The sequence below is a fragment of the Akebia trifoliata genome, chromosome 3, assembly GCF_017979445.1.
Source record: "Akebia trifoliata isolate Shusen 1 chromosome 3, ASM1797944v1, whole genome shotgun sequence".
In the NCBI taxonomy this organism is placed as follows: Eukaryota; Viridiplantae; Streptophyta; class Magnoliopsida; order Ranunculales; family Lardizabalaceae; genus Akebia; species Akebia trifoliata.
In genome coordinates, this window is record NC_141377.1 from 9,979,417 (window position 1) to 9,985,506 (window position 6,090).

Sequence of the window (6,090 nt, forward strand, 5' to 3'; positions counted from 1 at the left end):
AAGACTAAAGTCAAAACATTAAAAGTCAATCAAATAAGACCAAAAGTCATAATAGAATTCTAATTAAATAATAACTCTATCTAATAGAGTTCTAACTTAAAAACAATTCTACCTAAAACAATTCTAATTAAAACACAATTCTACCTAAAACAATTTTAACTAAAACACAACTCTAATTAAAAGATCTCTAATTAAACACTAACTCTATCCAAATCAACCTTAAAAAAAATTCTATAAATAGAGGTGCTCACACCCTATTTTCGTATCAAATCATAAACCCTAAGAGAAGTAGGTCTAGAAGCTCCCCTAGCCCCCCATAAACCCTAGTTTTGGAGCCCCAACTCCTTACCTAACATCCCTCCTTCAATTTTAGTCTAGAAAACACCTAAAATCCCTCCAAAAACACCTCAAAATCCGCAACAACTTGAAGAGTTCAGATCCAAAAATAAGGAGATACCTTGATCTAGGAGATTCGAAGTCAAATCCGGAGACAGAACGAAGCAAGGGAGTACAGTACAAGGAGCTCTTTTTGTCAGATCTGAGGGAACAAAATCCTTGCTATCGGAAAGGTATGTAATTTTTTTATTTTTATCTAAGTTTTTAGCAATGTGATATATTTGGGAAGTTAGTAGAGACCGACTTTGACCGGGCGGGGTTAGTGCCTAACACCTTCCAACCCCGTAACATGATCCCCGAATTCAGATTTTTTATGGTAGATTAGTTCTTTTTATCAATGTTAGAGTCAGTTTGGTTCCTAGACCATAATAACTAGGTGGCGACTCCCAAACCTCATGGGTCAAAAGCGGATCCGCGCACCCCACGGATCGAGGGCGCTTTCAATATGTTAAATGATTTTAGTGTTAAGGTGTGAGAAAGGATTTGTAGGGAAGTGAAAATAAGATGATAGAATGGAAAAGTGCACGTTTAAAAGGCGTGTGTGATTGTAAGATGTAAGTAGTGAATTAACTAATTGAGGGTATCATTGTGCCGTGTTGTGAGAGTTTAGAAAATTACGTATGATGGATTAAAAGTAAAGGTTGTACTCGTAAGAAGTGAGTACAAATTATAACATAGTAAATATTATATACAAATAGATTGTTATTGAGCAGTGTGTTATTAGTGGTGCTTAAGAATATTTTAAAAGGAAAGTGATGTGTAGGATATGATGGGAGTAAAAAGTTATTGAGTAATGTAGGGTAAAGTGTATTGATGAAATAGACTTGGTAATGTAGGGTAGAAAGGAATATTATGAGTGGAATTGTGTATTGTGTGAATAAGTGTATTTATAACATTGTTGTAGTAAGATGTTATGTTTGTATGTAGTAGTACAGATGACGTGTGTGGAATGGTAGTGGTAACGTAGTATCATTGTAACAAGCATGTGATGTAAAAATGAGGTTATGTATTATGGGATTGTAAAAGAATGATATAGGGAATAATTAGCAATATAGGGCGTTAAAGTTTGAAGGATGATAGATATGTAGTGTATGGGTGTGTTTGAATGTGAATCAATGTGCATCTGTAATGTGATAATTTGTAGTATATTTATAAGTGATGTGGAAGTAGTAAAGTAATTGATACAGTGTTATTGTATTATATTAGTAATAAAAAAGTACATTGTATTGTAGTTAATTTGTTGTAGTATGTATATTGTAGTTTATGAGTTAGTATGATGAGATCTTATATGCAGTATTGGGAGACAATTTATTGGATGTGATTAAAGAAGTTGTGTAGGTTGATTGTTGTAGAGTAGAATGAAAAATATATATTTTTGATTAGAATTAATTAGTATAAAGTTAGAATGGGGGATTTATCCTCTTGAGTAAGATTTTAAAATCATAATATTTATAACAAGTTTTGAAGAAATATCATGATAAATAGAATATAGAACGAGAGGTAGAGATGTTGAATTTGATATAAATATCAAACATAAGGATTATTTGAAGAATAGGATACGACATTGAAATTTCGAAGACAAAATTTTTATTAAAGAGGGAAAATGTAACACCTCGAGTTTTTAATTCATATATCGAAAAAAATTAAATAGTAGAATTTTGGAAAAATTCTGAAAGTAAGATCTAAGGTAAAATTTTCAGATTTTATTCTATTCACTTTTACTAAAATTTAACTTTACCGTTATATTCAAAATGATCAAAAAATATATTTTCTCTTGTAAGTATGCTCAAATTCGAATTCGCACGGAAAAGTTACAAAATCCTCGATTTTTTGGTCGAACGAAATTAAAAAAAGTGAATTTTTGTTTGAGTGAGCATTGGAATAATTTGATTACACCATTAGGCCTGTAATGAAAAATGATAAATAAAAAAAAATGGAGTATTTACTCATCAATTTCCAAGTCCGAAAAGTCGAACGATCGTCAAAAAATATAAACAAGTTAGAAAATATCGATTTCATCCTTCAAATTATTTATATAAAGGATTTATAAATTATTTAGGTTCATTGTCTTCTTTAGAGAAACAAAATCAGTCAACTTAAACCTCCAAGGTAAAAACCAGTCAACCATTTTTTGCATCTGATTCGTCGCGATCGAGACTTTATTGATCATCGACGAAGAAGAGAAAGTTGCCGACGTCGACGAGTTCTATGACTTCACCATCTTGGATTCTCGATTTCTTTTCCTTTTTCTATTTTCCATCAAAAACCAACCACACCATCAAGTGGGTTTCGACATGTTCTACTCGAAATTTCATCAATTTAAAGTCAGATTTGTCATCCATTGAAGAAGAGAAAGAGAATGCCTCTTCACAACCCACCAGATCTTTTCGTAAACCAGCTATACCTAAGTTCAATTAGTTTCGACTCCTACATTATTTACCTCAATTTCTATGCCATTTGTTTATTTCCAACAACCACAAATTTGGTAAGGAACTTACAATTCTTACTGGTAATCATAGATTTCGAAAACTGCATTTAAGATTTTTATCAAACTGACAATGTTATTTTAAAATGAAGAATTTTCTATGTTTTATTTTAAATTCATGAAAATTATATTTATATGATGCTTTTCAATTGTGTTTTTAACAATTGACATGTGTGTAGGAAAATTCATCGAAGAAAACTGGGAATACTAAATAAAAATCTAGTTTTAGACAATCTATCCATTGCTCGAGGCAGCACTGGCGGTGGCATCGCTGGAAATGCATTTTGCCACTGTTAGTTATCGCTAGATCCTATTTTGACAATTTGGTTTCGTGCACTAAAAAATGATTTAATATTCAATGAATTTATATTGAGTTGATAAATATCAGAAAATGAATTTTGTGTTCGAAAAGTTAAAAAATACAAATACCGAAAAAAATGGAAAAAATGGATGAAACGATAAAATGTCAAAATCACACCCGAGAAGTAAATTCTACATTTTATATTGTTATGCTATGTGTGGGTTGATGAACGGATATTCAGGGATAAATTATTTTTTGTTGTCACGAGATGACATGCATGTTTATTTTCTTATGTTGTTAAGAGCTATCTTAATAATAAATAACTATATTCGCCTAATTCATGCATGCATGGGAGAGCAAAGAGGCTAGAGGGAAGTTTCTCCCTTGCTCCCCTCCCCCCACCCCACATTTTAGGTTATATGGTTAACCATCAATTTTGGTATTTATTTGAGATATCTCATGTGTTTTTAAACTGATGGTATGCCCCCTTTTACCTTGTTCCCTCTCAAATTTTTTGCCACCTCCTCTCCTAAATGTTTAGTCAATATTTGAGATGCCCTTACATTTTTTTCAAATTGATAACCTGCCACTTTTGATTTTCTTTGCCCCCTCCCTCTCCATTTTTGGGTCATTTAACACCCCTCATACATTTTGATGAATATTTGAGATACCGCTATGTTTTCAAACTAATGACAAGCCCTTTTGAACGTGTTCTTATTTTTTCTAAAATAATAAAAATAACCTAAATATTTCCATTTTCAACCTCTAACCAAAAACCCTTAATATTTCTTCCTAAAACCAATCATCCTCAAGCTTTTCAACATATATGGTAAATTGATTTTAAGTTATTTAACCTCATCTCCAATCTATCATTTTGAACATGATTACCTTTATTCCCTATAGAGAATCTTAGAATTTTCTATAAAAAAATATCATCATCTTCTACTTGAAAAATCATGTCTTTATCTTTAGGTTTGAAAAAGGTTAAAGTAGATTAGTCTTAAGGTTGAAAATAGGGTTTTAAAAAAATGCCAAAGAGATTGAAGATTACTATTTTTTTTTTATAGAGATCAAACATTTTTTTTTAGATTCAAGAAGGCAATGAGATATTTTTCAATATACTCTTAGATAGGATTAAGATCAAGAAGGAGTAATGGCATTTTGGTAATATTTGAGATACCTTATTTTTTAAATTGATGACTTTACTCCCCCCCCCCCCCCCCCCGCGCGAAACTTAGCTCTTCTCATTGACTAATGAGAAATGGCATTTTCTTCGACCTCTAAAAAACCTTGGATTTTCTCTGCAAATTAGTCATTTTCAAACTCTTCAATATCATTGATTAACAATGGTTTGCTCTTATAAGAAAATCCTAGCTCCACCCCTACATGCATGCAATCACGTATCTTTCTTATTAAATTAAATAAGTTATGAATTACTTCCTATCAATATCGAACATCGTTTTCAATATGAATGCCACTTCGAGGTATGGCTCTCGTACATAAATAGTTACTTTTAAAGAATTTATACATAAGTATGAAAATTAATTTTTTAATTTGTGTCTAGTATACATAGGGGTGGAGCTAGTAAGGAGTTAGTGGGGAAATTGCTCCATAGAACTTTGAGATACCCTTGTATTTTCAATTAATTGCATGTCCCATTTGCCCCTACTCCCGCACTTCCCTTTCCATTTTGCCCCCACCCCTTCACCTCCCTCCCAGTCCCCCCACGCCCTCTTTCCATTTTTGAAGATGACATTGACTCTTGATTGTGCCTTATCTCATAGTCTAATTGGAAATAATGTAGATATCATTTTCTTTAACTTTTAATAAAAAATCTCTGAATTTCTCCCCAAAGCCATTCATCTCCAAGCTCTTCAACTATACCATTAACTATAGTTTGCCCCCATTACAAAAATAAAAAATAAAAAATAAAAATCTTGTTCCGCCCATGAATATAAATACGTGGGTCTCTCTTGGTGAGCAATAACTCATTTCTCTACAATATCTTTTTTTTTTTTCCAATATAAAAATTGTTGAAGTTTGGGATATCCATGGTGAAGACACAAGAGTCCAGAATTGCAGAAGTGATTGAGGTTGTTATACAATTCTTCATTAGCTTCAAGTAAATTGATTATCGACAAAGATAATCTTAAGGTATAATTCAATTTTCGTTTTATATTAATTCAAATATATTATGTAGATTGGAAATCTTCCATTTAATTTGCGATGTATCTTGTGTTGCCTATGTATTGCACAAATTAAAATTTAATAAAAATTTGTATTTATTCACTAATTCTTTAATGTAATAACCTAAATTGTACGTAAATTTTTTATTTTCATTAATATTATAAAAAGAGATATTTCATTACAACACCACCTTTTACTAAGAACATGCCAACATGTGCCCTAATTCTTATTACTATCATACTAAAAGGTGGTATGTGCAAAGGTACATGTATCATAAGGACTTATCTACAATTTAAGATACTATTTAAAGAGTTTTTGAAGATTACATAGTAAAAAAAGATACTTTTGCAATTTGAAAACTAAACTATGTGATTATATGGTTATATGGTCATAGGATGCAATTTTCTTAATGTTTTATCAAAATGACCCTAATTATATTAAATTTAAATATAAGAGTGGGGGGCATTTATGACTAGTCAAATTTTAGTGTCGAACTACTTCTACTCAGCCTTCTCTCACTATATTAGTAAAGATGAATTGGGTGCTATTAGTAAAAGTTGGTGTAGCAATAGAATATCAATCTCTTATATATAAGCATGATCTAAGTGGACAGACTTGAAGTGGTGTACTAAGTCCGTGGGTTGGGCCCAGACTTGGCACTGGGCTAAAACCAAATTTATAAACCCGACCCGGTCGTGGCCCTTACTAGTGATGATCGTAT